This window comes from Vidua macroura, chromosome 5 (assembly GCF_024509145.1).
Source record: "Vidua macroura isolate BioBank_ID:100142 chromosome 5, ASM2450914v1, whole genome shotgun sequence".
In the NCBI taxonomy this organism is placed as follows: domain Eukaryota; kingdom Metazoa; phylum Chordata; class Aves; order Passeriformes; family Viduidae; genus Vidua; species Vidua macroura.
The window spans coordinates 17,415,665-17,435,584 of NC_071575.1; the positions used below are offsets into that span (position 1 = coordinate 17,415,665).

The following is a 19,920-nucleotide window of genomic DNA, read 5'->3' on the forward strand; positions in this document are numbered from 1 at the left end:
CACTAGAGGGCTTTGCATATATAGGAGAAATGACACTGAAATTAACTCCTTAATTCATACCAAAATGACTGTGCATGCTGAATACCAGGCAAATCTCCCCATTCATTGCATTTCCTCCCATGCAACTAAACAAACAAACAAACAAATAAACAAACAAACAAAAATATGAATGAACTGTTCTCAATGGTTTTCTTTGGAGCAAATGCCCATCAACATATCTTGGTAGTATGGCTGCTGTCTCCATGCCTTCACAATCAGGACAAGCCACCTCATCCTCAAAGACTGAATATCAGAAAACAAGAGACATTTTAGAAGACATGAAAGGGTAGAGGGTAGAGCAGGGGAGAAATTAAGTAAATAAAGAGAAAAGAAAATGCTTCCTTGGGAGAGCATCAGTCATATCAATATGCACAGCATTTGTCAACAATTCTCAAGGGTGCTGTATGCAGACACACCCATTCAACAGCTGGCTGGGGGGAGATAGATGCTCTGAATCTGGGAGACTTAAGTCAGAGAACCATGGAATCATTTAGGTTGGAAAAAAACTTCAAGATCTTTCCCTATCTTTCCCCAGTAGCATTTAGACCCCATGCTGGATGCCAGCAGCAATGATCTCCATGCATAGCATACAGTCCACTGGAAACAGTGGAACTGGTCTGGTTTCAGCAGGACCAAGAGAAATAGCTTTTTTCCAGACCCAGGGGACACCTGCACTTTGCTGAAGTGAGTAATGTTGTTTGGTCTGGTTTGGAGTAGTTTTTACTTGACTCTTGCATCTTCCAAGGATACAAATTTACCCCCTGAGAAGCCCAAGGGATGTGTAACTAAATCAACTAATCTGAAGAAATAGAGAGTCATGCAGTACTACTACATGCTGCTTGGGAACCATGAGAGGATCAATGAGATGCTCCTAAGGGATTATGTCTTTTACTTCTCAGTGATTTTTGTGGTGATTCTGACACTCACTTAGAGTGGTGGCATCTAATCTTTAAACTGCTGACAACTGAAGTCTCAGGGTGAAACTCAGCCACATGCTGAACAGCAAATATCCTTACTGGTGCACATCCTACCAGCTGCTATGACTGAAGATGGCAAAAAGAGAACAAAACCACCATGGGAATGGCCAGTAACCAGGAGCCTCTAGATTATCTGCTTAGTGAATGCTTAATGCTGTGCTTCCTCCCAACTTTTCCAGCCATAGCCATGCTCCTGTATCATCTGGTAAGTGCCAAAGTGTGGAGAAGACATAGAGAAAGGGGAGTAGTTTGCATTATCATATTACCTTAGGCACACATATCTTTTCTGAATCTGATTTGTATCTAAATTACAGTTGCTGACCCTTGGATGTCCAGCAGTCCAGAGAAGGTGAGATTGGTCTCCATTTCATAACCATTATTCATGTGAGTTGACTCCACTCTGCCTCATTTACTGCAAACTGTAGTACACTCATCTAGAAATATTTCCAGAACCCAGCACTGGGCATGGTTAAGGTACATATACTGCTACAAGTCTATAACCTGTGGGGCTACGTGAATCAGCAGCACAGAGAAGTCTTCCAGTTTGATCTGCTTCAAAGCAGGTGCCTACCTGTACTTCCAAGAAAGGACTGAAGACTCCACAAGGCAATAAACCCAGGAGGCATCTTGCATAGATAGCCAGCAGATTTCTATTCTTAGAATGATTCTAGTATAAAATGTTTCACAGTTTGTCTTGCTGATAAAGATAGTTCTTAAAACTGGACATGATGAAAGATGCCATCACAGAAAAAGTGCTATCTAGGATGCCCAAGGGGAGCACAGTCAGTGTGTGTGAACACAGCACGTGTCACAGTGTATAAGCAGAAAACAGCATTATGCTCATGAGCAATATCTCACTGAGAAGCCGAGCAGTATCTCCTGAAGTAGCCAAGCTTCAGTTATCACACTCAAGGGGCACAGAGACTCGAGGGGTATGGAGCATGCTGATGACTGCATTTACCAGTGAGGACATTTTTGAAAATGTCCAAATGACATAAATATTTCATTCCCTTTTTCAAATTTGAACAAGACCTTTGATGTAACATTCATCACATTAATATAAGGTTTCTAATAATTAGACATCTGAGCAAAACTGTGCATTTGGGTTCCCTCTACAGCAAAAAAAGGAAGAAACAGAAACATCCAGAGGACAATTCAGTGGGCCTGATCACAAAACAAACAAGAAGAGGGCAGCACTACTCACTCAGTGCTCTGTGAAATAGAGGTATTTCTTGTTACAGCATGACCTCACTAGATCATGCTGTTGAATTGTATTTCTCTCCCTGACTGCAAAAGGAGCCCAAATGACGAACTGTGCTTAAATGCTTAACTTTTCCATGAGTAAAGTTGAACAAGATGAATCCACCTTCCCTTTCTATCAGTGTGTTAAAATATCTCGCTACAAAAGAAACAGAAGCAGCTATTCCAGAAAAGAGGTTTCAAGAGATTCTAAAAATCCTCCCTTTAGTGGTTTTGAAAATGAAATGAGAATAATAGATATTTCAACTGTCCTGGTATGAAAAGGTGTTAACAGTATGGCACTTCTAAAGAACTCTGAGATGACAAGACTGATTTTCCAGAAGTAATTTTTCAGTTTCATTTTGAAAATTCCCTGTAGAGGAAAAATCAGAAATACTGCTTTTCACTCCCACTCGTCAAGAAGCCCATCAACTTTGGTAAAGCCAGAGCTTCCAAGCCCCAGAAAACTAAAAACCTATAGCCATCACTATCACAGCACAAAGGCAGCTCCTTAGGAGGAATTATTTTGCAAATCCACAGTTGAACTGGGCTGTTTGTTTACACATAAGACATGGCAGACACCTTGTAACAAGCAGGAAGAGCCAATGCTAACTAATTTACCCTAAGGGGGTGAGAGTAGTGGTCAGCAGACTGAATTCAACCATGGAGATCTCCAGGAAATCTCCAGGTGCTGGAGATGCCACAAGCAACACTAGCAGGACAGAAGCAGACACAGGATGACCGTATGTCCAAGAAGAACCAGTCTGCAGCTCCCGAGTACTCCTGGGTGCACCTACCCATCTCCCATAAAACTCTTTGGAAATTCTTGCTTTGCCTTCATTTTTTCAGAAGAAAAAAGGCTTCTTGCTGGAAACAGCAAATCTGTACTTATGGTAACTAGAAGCAGGAGCAGCTTAAAGAATGGCTGCTTGAAAGACTAAGTGAGAAATGCCTCTCAGCAACAAGCAAGATTTTCCCTCGCAGGAAAGGAAGAAACTTGTCCCTCTGGATGCTTTCCCTGCAGCCAAGGTCACACAGAAAGGGGTTAAAGAAAACCAGTCGTTCTATGTCAGCTACTGCCTCGGGGGCATGGCTGGGAGAGCAGAGGACAGGTGAAGGAGACAGCAGCACAGTGCTCCTCTACTGCCTCGTGTCCTGACTCCCAACAACCCGATCTGAGACCTGGCCTAGGCTGCCCTCATGCTCCTGAAGCAAGGCAGCCCAAGAGGCACCTAAAAGCAGCACTTCACTTGGCGTTGAACTCCACCCCCTGACAGCACCACCACCTGTGTGCTGAGGTTTGGCTCTCTCCACAGGGGGATGTATCCAGATTTTTGTTATGAGCATAACAGAATGCCAGGAATAAAGCCTTCCAACATGTCATACTATTGTAATGGGAAAGAGAGTGGTTATAGCTTCCTTTAGTTAGTCCTGGATTTTCTTGTGGATGACATTGGTTTTTAATGAGAAATGGATGCTTACATGTCAATTCATGCTTTTAGCCTTCCACAACACATCCATGTGGATCCACTGTACCACACATCTCCAGTCTAAACCTATATTCTCTTCTGCTCCTGCACAGGCATCAAGGTAAATAAATGTACCAGAAACATGGGGTCTCCTCCTTATGCCTTTTCAAAGGAACATCTGACCTGAAGAGCCAAAGGCTGTTTCCCTTAAATATCCCTCTTCCTAGCAGCTCCCAGCACCTCTCCCGTGTTGTTGCCCAGTCCACCCTACAACACAGAGCAGCTGAGTGTCCTTCAGAAGGGACACAAAGGATGTGTGAAAACACCTTCCTGGCTTCAACCATTCAGCACCAGAGGTTTCTGCTTGTACCAATGAGCCAATACCCCTCACTTCTCTCTCTTCCACCTACTTCCTAGAGAAAAACTTCATATTCTACTGATACTGCATAGAAAGACTCAGATGGACAGCACACATGGCCAAACTCAGATGCTGCTTCACTCTTCTAACAGACAATGAATAAAGCCACTACAGAGCAGCCAGCGTGGCCAAGACAGGTGTCTCACAGCACAGTCCCCACATCCCGGGTCTTGCTGCAGCACCCTACTGGCTGGGACAGTGTCTCTGGCCCTTATCAGTGGAGGGGACAACTGGTAGGAAACCAAGACAGACTGCTCTGTGTCCCCGCTCTGTCCCCATTCTCTCGTCCCTGAAATCCAACCTGGTGCATCCTGGGGGAAGCCCCATCTGCTTCTCATTCCAGACCATGTCATGTCATAATTATTCCTAATTATGCCTCATTTAGCTTGATAGGTACCAGATTGAGAAGGACGGCCTAGCGAGAGAGAGCATCTTGGCCGGCCGCAGCGGCGAGGCGCGGGCAGGGAAGTGCGAAGCGCGGATGGCCGAAGGGACGGGAGCGGCTCCGCGCAGCGCCGCCCGGCAGGGGGCGCCCGCCGGCCCGGTGACCCCCGCTGCGGCGCGGGGCCCCGCGGCCCGCGCTGAGGGGCGGCCCCGGGCCGGGCCAGGCCCCGCCGAGCGCCCGCGGGAGCGGCCCCGCGCGTCCCCCTGCCCTGCGCCACAACAGGGCCCCGCAGAGCCCCAGGGACCGGCGGAACCGGCTGCCGGTCGGATCACAGAGTCACAGAGTACACTGGGTTGGAAGGGACCCACAAGGGTCATCGAGTCCAACTCGTGGCCCTGCACAGCACCATCCCCAGGAGTCACACCCTGTGCCTGAGAGCATTGTCCAGACGCTCCCTGAGCTCTGCCAGGCTGGTGCTGTGACCGCTTCCCTGGGGAGCGTGTTCCAGTGCCCAAACACCCTCTGGGTGAAGAACCGTTTTCTAATACCCAGCCTAAACCTCTCCTGACACAACTTCAGGTCATTCCCTTGTGTCCTGTCACTGGTCACCACGGAGTAGAGATCAATGTCTGCCCCTCCTCTTCCCCTCACAAGAGGTTGTTACTTCAGTGAGGTTTTTCCTCAGTCTCCTCCAGGCTGAACAGAGCAAGTAACCTCAGCCATTCTTCATACGCCTTCCTTTCAAGGTCCATCACCATCTTCGTTACCATCATTTGGATGTTCTCTTAGTATCTTTTTTATTGTGGCACCCAAAACTGCACACAGCACTCGAGGTGAGGCCAACCAGTGCACAGCAGAGGGGACAATCCCCTCCCTTGCCCAGCTGGTGATGCTGTGCCTGATGTCCCCCAGGACAGGGTTGGCCCTCCTGGCTCCCAGGGCACTGCTGGCTCATGTCCAGCTTGCCATCAACCAAGACTTCCAGGTCCCTTTCCATGGCACTGCTTTCCAGTGTCTCATTCCCCAGTCTGTATGTACCAACCATGCCAACAGGGTTGCCCCATCCCTGGGGCACCAGTCCTGCACTGCACGAGGTATTTACAACTGGTCACTACAGAACTGACACTACAAAAATAATGTTCCCCAGGCACTGATGAGAGTCACAACATGTTGGGGCTCACATGTTTCTCCATCCCTGCTGAAGGCCTACACAAGTGTTTTCTAACAGGTGTGCACTTGTCATCATGCAGGAAAGCTCCGCTCCCTGTTTTTCCACATAGCAACATCACCTGTGAACACCAGGATACAGGCAGCACCCTCACTGATACACCAGAAGATATGCTGAGTGCCAGGCAGCTGATCCTCCATGACAGGCACTGGGAATTGCCTGTCTCCACCACAGACCCTGGCCACTCTCTTCCCCTCTATGCATGAGCCATAGGTCAAGGCTGACATGTCACCTGCTGATATGTGGGTCCAGCAACAAGTAAAGCACAGGAAGGTACAAAAATGTCAGGTATGTTGACCAACGGAGGCTGGTTTTCAAGGGACGCTTGCTGCTCCACAGGTCTCTGTGGCCTGTGCTTCAGTTGTTAGTGAAGAGGCAAAGGAAACTGTCTAACAATGGTATCACTGTGACCTAGGCAAAGAGACATTTTCACAGAACATGTTAGGTCAGGAGGGACCAGCACAGGGGCAAAACATGAAGAAATGTCGTCTTCACATGCACTGCTCACTTTCTGAAAAACAAAACCAAAAAAAAACCACAACTTTTTTTGCTTGGGTTGAGCTCCTGCAGCTAAAATAGATGTTGGGTAAGCCAGGGCTCCACCGTAGTCAGCTGCAAGCTGCATCTCTGAGGTGATGCAGGCATTGCATCTGCAAAGCTGCTGGCCATCCCCTCTGCCTGTTTCCCCTCCTCAGGAACCACCTCCCATAAAGCCCACCAGGGCAACAGGCCTTCATTGCACGTGTACTTCCAGCTTATGGCTGTTCTGCTGCAGGGGAATGGAGTCAGATTCCAGAGGGCAAGAGGGAGGCAAAGCCACCTGCAATGCAATCAAGCAACTGCTGTGGGAAGAAGCCAGGCAGTAAAGGAAGGATGATTTACTGACACAAGCTAAGCCAATATAAACACTTACGATACAGGTGCCTGTGCTCTCAGATATTGCCTGATTTAATTCAATTGTTTTGTAAACCGATTTAGTTAAATCTGTATAAAACTGGTGTTTAAACAAGCCCAAACAGTGGTTAAAATGTTGTTAATAAAACATATCACCATAAAACAAATATATATTACGTAGGCTTCCTTTTTGCTGACAGGACATATCCTTTCTCACTCTATTTCTTTTTTCCTCTGTTCTTTTCTTTAGAGGTTGTACATTCTGCTGTGCCATGACTGTCTCTTTCTTTCTGTACTGTACAAAAATAGGGTTGTCTCCATTCAAAAGTCTGCAAGTCCACCTCTAGTGTTTCTCAGTGTTGTGTAAAGTAGAGCTGGGGAGATATTTATTTATTTTTATATAACCTTCAGTAAGATTCAACCCAGAGCAATATTTTTAAGCAGATTTTAAGCAAAGTAGTTTATTCTGGATCCAGCCTGACCCTTTTCATTCTTTCCAAACTGACCTATCTTACTGTTTGGAGTTATTTAATCACTCTGAAAAGATGTTCCCATTTTTCTTGTTTTCAGCAAGGTCACTTTTTTTAGCAATGTTAGTAATTTTATTTTTTTTTTGTATTTTTAAGTCCTATTCCAAAATCACCCAAATCAAAATTTATCTGTGTCCAAAACTAACTTTCAAAATACCAGTATCTTCTCTCAAACTTAGCCGAAATGCCCAATTAGTTTGGTCTCCTCCACCAAAAACCCTTCATTTTTTAAACAAATGCATGACAGAGTTATAAAAAATAGGAAGACCAAATTACTGTACCTTTAGTAGAAATCAATAACAATAAGACTAGCATAAGTCAACTTTTTCCTAGACACATCTCTTTTTGTGGTCTTTGATTCGTTCAGAAGAGAAATTTTGGCCAAGTGCTTCCAGCATCCAGCTGTTTGCAGACCTGCATGATGTACTGGAGCAATTGGTCCCTTGGGGAGGCAGGTGAGGGGTGCTGGAGCAGCCACACTAAGCAGCAGGAATTGTCACTGATGTAAATGGAGGAAAAAGGGACACATTTGAAAAAAAGGCAGCGGAGGGAATGGGAGACGGCAAACTTCATGTATGAGTTGGGCTCCTCTGAAGGTGTTAGGAGGGATATACAGAACCAAGGTGGGCTGAGGCTGGCCTGTGGAAGGGATAGGAGGCAGTCACTGGACCAGTAGGGAAGCAGGAACCAGTTAATCTCTGAGACAGCAGTGTGAGAGCTATGGGCTCTGGAATGAAAGGGTCCAGAATGCTGAGTTGGGCTCAGTGGCTGGAGGATGCACCCCTAAGTGGAACTCTTGCTCGGTGGGCATCCACTGTCTGCTACTACTACAGTCAAACTGCACCCAGAGGCAGCTGTGCCCAGAGAGCAGCCCAGAGAGCAGCCTGCCCAGGGAGCAGCCTGCCTTCCTACCCCATGCCACGCAGCTCTGCTGATTTGTACCCTATGCCCTAGCCATGGAGAACAGCCACACAGCATGTCAGTACCTCAAAGGAGCCCAGCCAAGCCCCCACAGCCTCACATTGCTGCTGTCTGAAGAGCCCAGACCCTCCCCTGAGGAAAATGGTGTGCGTACAGAATCTCATGTGAGAAGTTATCACCCACGCTCTCCCATCTGTCCCAAATTCTTGCTCTTTATCAGTCCCATAGCCCCTTTCCACTGCAAGACAAAGCTGTAATCTGGTTGGTGTGCCAGCACAGGGGTTGGCTCCTAAAAGCTGCGTTAGGAAGAGAACTGTGCTCCAAAGGACACGTTCAGAGTAAGCCCTGTGTACATTTGGCAGGGATCATAATCCACAACCACCCAGCATGGTGACATTGCTGGAGGCCTCAAGAGTAGACAGTCCAAGCCAGTATTTGTGATTGTTTACCTTGACATCCATTTGGATACACTCCAAGTGTAGACAAGGGATTTAGATGCCCAGATTATTTGTCCTCATGGCAGCAATGCACAAATACAACTACTAGGAAGATTAGAGATATTCCATCTGCTTAAATTGCTCCCTTTTCCTGCCAACTCTGATAACCATGATGATGGGGATTTAAGCCCCAGTGCTACTAACTGTGACTGGCACCAGTGTGATGATTATATTTCCCATGGGACCACCCTCCCAGTTCTGTGCAGTCCACCTCTGCTCATCTCATCACAGCAGTAGTCTCATCTCTGCTTTTAGAGCCCCACTCCACATCCCCCATCAACAGTCCCCAACAGCTCCTGTGCAAGGCAGTAGATAAAACTGTAACAGGATGGCTCTTGCATCTTTATTTGGCTGTTTAAGCAAACGGAGGTAGTATAGATCATGAGAAAAAGCAACAGACAACAGAAGGAATTAGAGGAATTGTAGATCTTAGTTGTCTTTGCACAATTACAAGTTCTTATGCTAGTTTTATTCATACTTTGAAATGTCACCTCTTTGGGCTGTGGCCAAAAATATTAAGTCCCAGTCCATAGTGGAAAAATAGAGGCTTCAACTAAAAGTATCTTTACTAAGCTTGAGCTAAACCATTTGTTGTCAATAATTGCTACAAAAGAAGAGGCACTGTTCAGCCCTGCATCTTTGGAAAGAAATGCTAGAAGTAATTATGAGTTTAGCGTGCAATTTTATAATGGTTTAATCTCAAGCACTTCCCTTGGTGGTAGACAATTTTGTTGTTAATCTGTGAACTGGGAGTGTATTTTAGCACACTGTGTCATTTGGACCTGGAGAGCAAAGTCTTCCACTACTTCGAGTGCTCAGTGTTGTGGTTCTGCTCCCCAGAAAGAAGGCACCTCCCAAAGCATGCCCTTGACTTGTGAACATTTTCCATGGATTCTTGGGAATTCCACCAACTCTTAATCCATTAGAACCCTTTTCTAGCAAAAGTTAGGGGTCTCCTAAACAAATAAAGAGACAGCTTAACCTGACTCCTATTTGAGAGCACAAATAATGAAACAGGAGACTAATCTCCCTGGGAGGAAGCCACACTTGTTTTGCTATCTTAAGCCTTCCAGTGCACACACTGGGGTCTCATAATCTTCCCCTCTGACCCTTCTCCTGGAGTGGGGCAATTGCAGTAGATTATGGGAAGTTAGTGATGGTGGTTGATGACTGATTTTAGAGCATGTGTTCCCGAACTACCGAAGAGGAACAATTTGATTAATAGGAAACCCCTCCTTTTACTTTTCTCTTTCTGTAGCAGGCCCAACACTCATTAAGATTGCTTGTTAATTATCTGCACTCTTGTCATCCCACCTCAGTATCTCAGCTGTGAAATGCAGCTCTTCTTCTTATTCCTGCAGTAAACATGGGCATTCTCTCATGCTTTTGCTTGTCCTAGCTTATCCTTTTGCAGGGTCAGAGGATGCCTTCAGAGCCATCCAAACCCCTGCTGTCTTCAAATAAATTGCCTTTTGTTTTTTAACGATCTAGAACACACTGTTTGCCTTCTAGGACTGACAGTTATTCCCACACACTTAGAAGCAACAAAACACAAACAGACTACATCCTTTGTAGTCATCTTTAGCACGTAAGGGCAGAAGTACCCAAAGCTGTCCTTCTGGAGGGAAAGAATGGAGGGAAGCTGTGACTGATGAGTGTGCTCATAATAATTTTATCTGAAATGCTGCCCACAAATTCTGAGGGGATGTAATGTGATGGTCACCAACATAAGACTTTTTGCCAAGCTTCTCAAAAGGTTTTTACAAGCTGCAAGCCACCTGTGGACTGCAAGGGAGGAGTTGCAGTGGGACATACATTGTTTAGAGTGAACTGTAGGACATGAAAGGAAACAGGCAGTTGCAGCCTAGTGAGGACCATCTCCTCAGAGCTTGACTGCTCCTAGATCTCTTCTTTCATCTGTTATGCAATTCAATAACAAATTCAAGACTCCAATACCAAGTTCAACCCAGTGCTATGCAATGAAGCAAGCAGGCTGTGGTTGTAGGTTTCACAGTAGAGACTGCAAGGCATTGAATCTGCAGAGACAAAAATCATTGCTGTGAAAGCACATTTCATCACTTTCTTCCCATGAGTGGAAAAGATTACACTTCCTTCCTTCTCACTCTGATACCCCAAAAGAGATTCAACTGCATTGTGTAACAGGGAAAAACTTCATCTGCAAGACGGGTAGCAGGACTTCTCCCTTGCCCTTGGGGAGAGCTTTTGGGCACAGGCAAAGTAATTTTGTATCACGCAAAGTAAATTGCTGATTGGGAGTTAGATTGTCACAGAAAGCCATTAAATGACAGAGACAATGAGTAAGAGGGAAGGATGGCAAAGAGTCAGTTTAGATGAAAGAACAATTTTGTGAGTTGTTTTGTGAGTTGTTTGGGTTTTGAAGAATAAGAGCATTACACTTCCAGCATATGATGCACAGTAAATGCTGAAGGGCCAAGCAGAGCAAAAAAAGGGAAAAGGCCCTGAAAACCTTCAACACATTACTGAAATACGAGAAGAAAATGGTTTTGTTTCCATGGCAACATATCCTATGATGCTTCTGCTGGAGCAATCTACCAAAGAAAGAGGACTTTCCTGTTAGGTATGTCAGTGAATTGAAAGATAATTACAGAGATGCAACAGACCCCTTTCCTCAATTGGGTGCATTTGTAAATTTTCTACTTGATCTGTGCAAGTTCTCAGATGTTACAGAGCTCCTGGAAATGGATGTTTCTATAGATGATGGAATGAGCTCCAAGGAAAATATAGATACCTGTTGCAGACCAAATGTCTGTGAAGGTTTGGGTAAATTGTGGATTTTCGTCCTTCCATGATGTTGCTTTGCTGTGTAAATATGGCCTGCAACAGAATTTAAGGGTTAAAGTCGTTCTTAACTGCAGATTTTGGAATACGAACTTGCAGTTTTTCATCCAAGACAAGACAACTTTGTTTCCAACTGTCACCTCCTATTTCTCACATACATGTATGTCAAAGCTGAGGTACTCCATGGCAGCTGTTTTACCACAGCTGGCATGAAAGAATTCAAGAGGAAAAAAAAGGAATATGAAAAAGGAGAGGGAACTGAAGACATACAGAAAATACTGATATGAGAAGAACTGGAACAGGAGTCCAAACATAGCTTTCACCCTCTCGCAAAGAGCATCACTGTATGATCACTTACTAAAAATGATGAGCTGTAATACTAAAACTATCTGTCTGTGGTATTGTAATGTTCAGGAGCACAAAGAGAATCAGTTATGCATTTTGTAATCCAAGTGGGTAAGAGAAAGATTTAGGTATCTGTATTTTGCAGAGGGGAGGCAAGAATTAATTGCAAAAGGTTAAAATACCTTGTCTAAAGTTGCAATTAAGTTTGTGATAGAAGTGGTTGAACCTACAGCTCCTGACCTCCATCCAGATGTCTAATGATATAACTATCTTCAGAGTAATATCTCCAGGTGTTCATTGAAGAATTCTGCAGATGCAGCTCATCTGCTGAGACCCAGCATAATCATACAGATAGAATAAATAAAGTCAGCACAACAGCTCTGTGATCATGGGGACATGACAGACACTCCTCTGCCCACCATGGTTTCAACAAAGGCATTTTCTTCCCCAGCTAGAAACAGCACTAACTAAACAAAAAAAAAAAGGCAAAAAAAAAAAAAAAAAACAAAAACAAAAAAAAAAAAACAAAAAAAACAAAAAAAAAAAAAAAAAAAAACAAAAAAAAAAGGCAAAAAAAACAACCCAAAAAAACCAATGACCAAACAAACACAAAAATCACAAACAAAAAAAAAAGCCCAACTCAGCGTCCTTCAGCCATAATAGCTTATCACACAGAGGAAGCAGGAGAGCATTTATCAGCTGGAAGGAAGGTACTACTACAGTGATTAGTTTCACTGAATTCACTTAGGGCAGCAACAACCACCCTGTCCTGTATTTTAAGGACCAGACTATGAAAGGACATGCTAGGGAAAATTTCTATTGGGCAGGTCTGTCTAGTGTCCTTCCTCCTCATTTGGACTCTGACTAACTTTTAGGAAAAGAAATATGGAGTGGAGTAAGAATATTGGAGTGTGCCAATAGCTAGAGAAAACAAGTACCTGTGCTCTCAGATTCTGATGCCAGGATCAGCAGCAGGGGAATAGGTTACAAAACTGTGCTCCGAGTGAGCAATCTTAGTACCTCTGGATCTTGAAGGGGAAAACGTACATAATTGCTAGGCCTGGATAGCAGTACCCTTTCTTCACTCCAGGGAAGAAGCTGGCAGTAAATGCCAGCAAAGCATGGCAAAGCAGTTACAGAAAGCAGACCAGACAGAGACTGATGGCCATAGACAGCATCCTTCCATCACTCTCTGCAGTTTTGCCTTGCAATGCTTTCCCTCCTCAGTGCTACAGAGTGGCCTCCAGCCCTTCTCTCATCCTACCTGATCCAATGCCACTGGCAGTGACAACCATAACTGCTAAACTCATGTTGCATTTTGTCTATTGTGTTTTCATGTTCTGCTCCAGTAATCTATCATGGATTTCTCTTGTACACTCTTGGGACACACAGGATTTATATATCTACATCTGTGCATCCATGTGGATCTGGCCTTCTCTAGCCTCATGTCACTACAGTCCTTAAGGATAACATCACATTAACAAAGAGGTAGATTTCTTTCTTTGATCAGGCTTCAGAAAAGCAGGGTGGCCATTTCAGAAGAAAGGAATTGGATTTTGAGCCAAGCATGTCTTTTTTTACTTCTCTTCCTTTACTTCTCCTTACAGAGAAAATCTTCAGGGTTTTTCTACAGGACTTCTATGCAGCTCTGCAGAGCTGCCAGAAGGTGGTCCTGGAGAAGCATTTTCAGCAGTCCTTGGAAGGCTACAGGAGGGCTACAGTGACAGGGGGACAGTCACAGCAAGTCAGAGTGCAGCTCTCTAGGCATGCAGACTTGAGAAGGGTGACAGGATTGAATATCCCACAAGCAGCACAAAGAGCCTGTAAGTGATCAGCCTCACAGCTCAGATCTCCATGCTAGGAGATAGGTGTACCATCCTAGGTATAGATATCACGTCCTCCTGGGCTCAAATTAGGGAGTTCACAGGTTGGAGTTCAACATGTAGGACTCTGGAGGGGCAAAGAAGCAGCTGGAAAAGGTCTGAGGAAAGATGGAGCATGGCTCTCCTGTGAGCACCTGCACAGCATGGTGTCTCTCCCAGCCCAGCACTGAGGGCATTCCAGCTGGCTGGCTTCAAGACAACATGGCACTGTAAATCTCATCTATCCAGTACTAAATTATCCCTTTCTATTGCTCCCTTTCCCTGCAAAACTTTGAGAAGCATAAGGACCATCTGAATATCTGGTGGCTTTATGTAGCTCATAGGCTTCTCAGAATATAGAACTGGTTCTCTAAGTCCATCTCATGCTAGAGATGCCCCTTGCAGTGGAGAAGCATAAGGAGTGGGAGTCAGTGTGCAGCTTTGCACACAACCTCTGCTATAGGGGAAATAGAGTTTTCATCAGCTCCTCTTTGCTAGAGGAGCTGCACCCAGCCTGCGATCATCTCTCCCAGTGCAAGCTGGTAAGTAGGCAGAGAGCTCAGTGCCTTCTCCCTATTGTGAGGACACCCCATCCACAGCTGTGCACCTAGGTAAAGTGCCAACAAATTATGGAGGCGAGGCAGAAAATCATTCCTACAGTTCCATTTGCAAGATAAATTATAGCATCTGCTTCTGAATTCAAACAAGAGCAATGCTGCAGCCTTTCTAACCTGCTGCTCTTGCTGCACAGTCGTTACCATTTTCTGGCTGTTCTGAGAGCTTGTGTGAAAGGGAAACACATTGACAGACCTCAGACAGCTATTAGCAGATGGATTTTCTGGATTGCAATAGAGATCATGACTTGCATGGTTGCCCACAGCCTCAGAAAAATGGTCAAGGTCTGAAATAAGATGACAGAGATGGTAGATCTGCTCTCACCTAGCAGTGCTGAAGGATCAGCAGTCAGGTGCAGAAAGCAAAACAGGAAACCATAGTCCCTCTGGTCTCCCATTAGCAAGCATAGTAGAAATGGTACTAATGTGCCAAGGAAAAATTACGCAAATGTGTTTTGCCTGTGTCATATCCTCAAGCTGGGAAATCCTCTTTGTGTACCTGACATGCATTGCTGGAATGCACCAGGCATTTAAGTCCCTTAAGTCCCAAAATCTTTGTCGATATTTTTATGTGGGCTGGGATTAAGCTATGGTTTGCCTATACATGGCTGATGGAGGCACAGACTAGCATATCTCCTTTGCAGTCTGTCTCTTGCTCTTTCTCCTATACCTTCCTTCCCAGTAACACAGCTGCTAATTCACTGTGAAACCTGAGTTTCTCACCTACAACTGGACCCCTGTTCCTACTGGAAAAATGTAGGGAACAAGATGCTAATCCCCTTCATAGGGATAATAAACCCCCAGGGTATGTGCCTGATGAGCTGGTCAGCTGGTGTCTCTCAGAAGATAGACAAGTGGAGAATCAATCCAGCCCTCCATGGTAAATACACTTTCAGAGTCTGACACCTCTGCTCTGATTTGGATATATCTAAGAGTAGTATGAATTGTACTTTGGAGTTCCCCATGTCTGTGTCTTGGCCACTGGAGTTACAGAAGATGTGTTCCCCCTTTCCTCAGCGAATTATTGGATTAACCTCTCTGATGCACAGGGATGATACAAGAACTGCCATGTGGGTTGAGGCATGTTGTGATAAGTCGTGGTTCACACCAGGCTTTCAGTTGTGCCTGAGCCACTCTGGCAGAGCTGCCCAGTGCTGGCCCTCTCATGGTCAGTGTCTCCTGCCAGGAAGGAGTAGAGAGACAGCAGCCAGCGCTGCCATGCTGTAGGGCACTCCTTGTGACACTCCTGCTGCCGCTGGCCTTCCCTCCAAGAGCCCATCTGCTCATCTTCCTCCCTCCCTCTCATCTTATGCAAAGCAGCTCATTAGTCCGATTAGCAGCCAAGCACCATTTCTGATTGTTCATCAGTGATTCCTTTGTTGCCCTCCATCACTCCTGTTGAGCCTCATTAGTGCTGCTAGGAAGCAGAGGAGCTCTTGGGATATTTATAGGAAGGGTGGGGTGTTCGTTAGGCTTTATTTTGTCTAATATCCCTTTTCCACTCAAGACCTCTTCCCTTACCCCAGCCCTCCCTCAAAAGCCTTCTCTTAATATGGAGCTTATCCAGGGGGTACACAGAGACAGGAAAGGACTAGTTTGATGGTTTTGAGTCAGGGAAATGAGAAAGACAAGCTGGAGGTATGCAGAGACTCAGTCCTGGGTCAGGAGTGCACAAACCTACATAGGACAGGGTACCTGGGGTTGAGTCTGTGCCCCTTTGCAAACACACATCAGGTGGGGTATCTGTAGCAGCCCATAAATGAATCCAAATGGATCATCATGTGCACACAGCATTGTTGGGATGAATATGCCCCAGCTACAAGCACAGCTTGAGAATGCAGCACCCATGACAGGGGTTGTCTGTGAATGCCTTTCCATGCAGGACACCCACTTCTCTGCCTATAAGCCAGTGGAGAGCTGTACCATGCTCCCAACAGCTCCAGAGGGAGCAACTGCCTTGGTTACTTATAAAAATATTCTTTCATGCAGCACTTAATTATGGAGGCAACTAGACAAAGACTAATCATTCATTCTAATACAAGGGAGAATAATCATTCTGACAGCAGGAGATACTTGGCTTCTTTGGGAGGAGAACAGAGTGTGAGGAGGAGGAGGAGGCTGAAGAAAATCTACAGGACAAGGAAAGGAGGAGAAAGGAGGAACAAAATCCTAAATCAGTTACCCAGTACTGACATCTTTATGACTTCATAAATGGAATATGCTTAGTGCTTAGATTTTTCCCAGCGTCACGAGGACACCTCCCCCTAGTCCAAGCCTGAGGCCTTGATCATGCCAGAAGTCAAACCAGGTGACATTTTAATATCACTTTTCATCTCAAGATTGCACCTTCCTTCCAAAGGTTTCCAAAGTGTTTTTATAACCTTTCCAGGCACATAATTCATGTCTTGTGGAACTGAAATAAGAGTATGTTCCTGAGAAGGATAAGCCACCTCCACCACTGTGCAGGGATTTTGGACAGAAAGCAGTGACAGCTTCTGTATCCCTCTTAAACCATGGGGTGTGCTTGTGCATGTGTGTGAGGAGGGGGATTTCAAGGCAGCAGAATGCAATTGCAGAGTATGGAAGCTGGCCAGGAGCTCTAGCCAAATCCTTTGCTAATATGTAGGTTAGCACTGGGGAGCTCTAAGAAACAGCACTGGTGATCCAGAGTGTGACAATCCTCCCTCTGCCTTCCTGGTGGGTCACATCTCTGCAAGTGGCCAGACTTCTGCATGACTGGGGATGGCTCTTGAAAGGTTGCAAGCCATGGTCCTGATATGGGTAGTCAGTCCTGATTAATCACCATAAAATATGGTATTAATCCAAGTGTCTTGGACAAAGTCCAGGTTTGGGAAATGGCATCACACACTTATACATTCCCCCTTTTGGGCTTCAAGAAAGTCCAATGATTTTTCCCTTCAGAGCAGTGTCTTGCTGGGAACAGAGATGGCTCTGTTCCACTCTACTTCTCCTACAGTCCCTGAGTGTCTGCTCCCCACAGCTGGCATGGGTGAAATGGATCCCCTGTTCAAGACAGTGCACCTAACAGGCTGTGTTATGCCGAGTGCTGTTCTGCACTGTGGCTGGTGCAACACTGTCCTGTACTGCCCACTGGGATGAGACTTCCTTACTCCCCACCAGGGATGCTGCTAGCTGATAGACATGAGGCAGGGTTGGTCTTCATTCTCTGGGAAGTGCTGCTCTGCTTTGTCCAGAAGACCTCACAGGAAATCAGCATCCTCAACACATTATGAGCAAAAGCCATGTGAGGATTAAACAGAGCCCTCTATCCCATAAATCTGTCAGGAACTGACCCTTCCCTTCCTCAGCCAGCGGACTGCTGCAGTGCAGCCCAAAGCTGTTGGGAAACATCTGCACTCCTATACAAACAGATCTGTTTCTCTGGCTCCCTTAGTAGCAGGAACAGAGCTTTCCCTGCCCTCTGCAGCTTCAGGCCATCATGTATACAGTATGAAGTTTGTATCTCCTCTGCCTTCCTCACTGCTCTATCTCTCCACTTCCAGCTAATTTAATTGACTGCTCTGGTTATGAAGAATCATGGTGTCTAGGCACCAGGAGTAATACTGAGCATGATATTACCATTTTCACATCCCAAGGCTGTGCAAACATTAACTAACGCTAACTCTAATTAGCTGCAACTCACTGGAAAGTAGGTAAGCTTGATATTAACCCCGTTTTTATAGCTGGTGACACTAAGACTCAGAATGCTCAAATTACTTGTCTCTGCTATGGAGGTGAGTTCAGCTAAAGTACCAGGATAAAAATGGGCAAATATGTTTTCCAGGCTGTTTCACCATTCTGAGGGGTATTCTGGCCTCCCAGACAGCGTGCATTTGACCGAGACATACCTCAGGAGATGAGCACAGGATGCCTCAGTCCTACCATGCCACAAGTCCCCCCACAAGCACGTGTGCTATGCTCAACCAGCTGAGAGCCCCTCCCCTGTCTGGTGGGGCCCTCGTGTGCTGCCATCTCCCCGAGAGCACCCAACTGGCAAATGCAATGCCACCAGGGCCCAGGGTGGTTTCCTGAAGTGCAGTACAGCAGACTTCCCCTTTCTCCCATTTTCCCACCTGAAAGTTGTTGAATGAAATGGCAAAAGACTGCACTGGCAGTGCTAGAAGCTGCATTATGAGTGGAAAATGATGCTCTGAAGTCCTGCCATGGTCCAGTTAGCAAATGCTGGAGAATAAATGCAGTTTCTAAACAGAGTATGGCTCTTGTGAAAGGATATTTTATTTTTAGATATTTTGTTTTTCTCCACTAAAATCCAAAGTTATCTAGAATTAGCATTTCACACTTAGGAAAAGAGTCAGAGAAGTCCTTCCTTATTCCTCCATTCTTGCTCCTCTGCCTCATAGCAGACCTTTCAGCAAGGTCATCAGAACGACTGTCTGATGGACACTCTGCAAGATTGTTTTAAGAGAGGTTCCCCATGAGACAACTGCTAACTCGTGCAATTAGTTTGTCTCAAAATTCCCCTAAGCCACTTCTATTAGCAGTAGCCCTCACCTTCACACTTCCCTGGTTTACCACACCCTGCTGCTGTAGTTTCCTGCCCAGAGGTGGTTGCATATTCCTTGAGGATGCATCCACTCATGCTCCCTTCACTGCATTGCTTGGAGGAGAGCCTGAGCTTTGAGCTGAGCTGTCCCCATATTTGCAGCACAAGAAGTTAGGGTCTCTCTCTTACACACACCCTGTGAAAATTTCCCTGATTAGTATTACATTTATAAGGACAGAAAGGTTGGGAAAATATCACAGTTAAAGTGATTGGTGAAAATACCTTTGTCCAATGCAAGGAATGGGTGGGAAAAGGGGTCAAGAGTAGCGCTGGCTGAAGGTGTTTATTCCTGAGTGGAACGGGATGCCACTGTGCAGTCCTCTTCCTTTGTACCATTTTGCTACCCTATAAAATCCAGCTGCATGCAGCTCTGGGATATGGTAGGCAGTTTTGGTCCCTGTTTCCCAGGAGGGCAGCGTGGAGTCAGAGCAGGCATGGAGAAGAGTAGCTAAAATGGCCAAGGGTTGGGGCAAAGGAGAGGGCAAAATGGCTGTGTCATTGCTTTGAGAGGAAAATATTAGGAATCTTTACAGACTCCCCAAGTCTGGTAGGTGTCAATGGTTTGACACTGGCACAATGCCAGCGCCCCCATGAAAATGCACCTTCCCCAAATAAATGCTGTGAGATGTTATCAGGAACAGAGCAGAGCAGGCCCAAGCTTAATAACAAAGGGAAAAAAAAAACTTTATTAAACTACTACTACTACAGAAAACACATAAACTAAATCCAGGATGAAGACCTTTTAAAACACCCCTCCTCCTCCCAATTCCTAAAACACCCACCATGAAACATCACCTGGGATTCCTGATCAAATTACCACCCTTCAGATAATCAATACTCAAGCTATCAAGGGAGAGAGAAGTCTCTCTTGCACCACAGACCCCCCAGGAAACACAGTTGCCACCTCCTGTGTTTCCCTGTCACACATGGCAACCGCCCGGAAAAAAAAATCTGCCAGTGTGACACTCTCCATTCCATGTCACAGTGCTCTCACCACCATGCATGGACAGACTGCTCATAGGGCTCCTTTAAGGATGCTTTGCCATGGACCCAAAGATACAACAGTTCAGCTTCTCATCTTGGGACTACAGTCCCCC

The 19,920-nt window shown here is 45.6% G+C and overlaps 1 protein-coding gene and 1 long non-coding RNA gene across 3 annotated transcripts in view; one reads left to right on the forward strand and one right to left on the reverse strand.

The window, feature by feature from the left end:
• GSG1 (germ cell associated 1) overlaps positions 1 to 6,074 on the reverse strand; it is a 74,944-nt gene extending 68,870 nt beyond the window's left edge. The window contains exon 1 of one of the 2 annotated variants that reach the window (XM_053978726.1): positions 5,988 to 6,074. The gene's annotated coding sequence lies outside the window, so the exon portion shown is untranslated. The remainder of the gene's footprint in view (positions 1 to 5,987) is intronic. The other variant, XM_053978727.1, reaches the window with a different exon arrangement.
• Positions 6,075 to 16,500: 10,426 nt separating this feature from the next.
• LOC128807221 (uncharacterized) lies at positions 16,501 to 18,347 on the forward strand. Its single transcript, XR_008437087.1, has 3 exons — positions 16,501 to 16,546; positions 17,763 to 17,912; positions 18,044 to 18,347. It is a non-coding gene; the product is annotated as an uncharacterized LOC128807221 (long non-coding RNA).
• Positions 18,348 to 19,920: the final 1,573 nt, after the last annotated feature.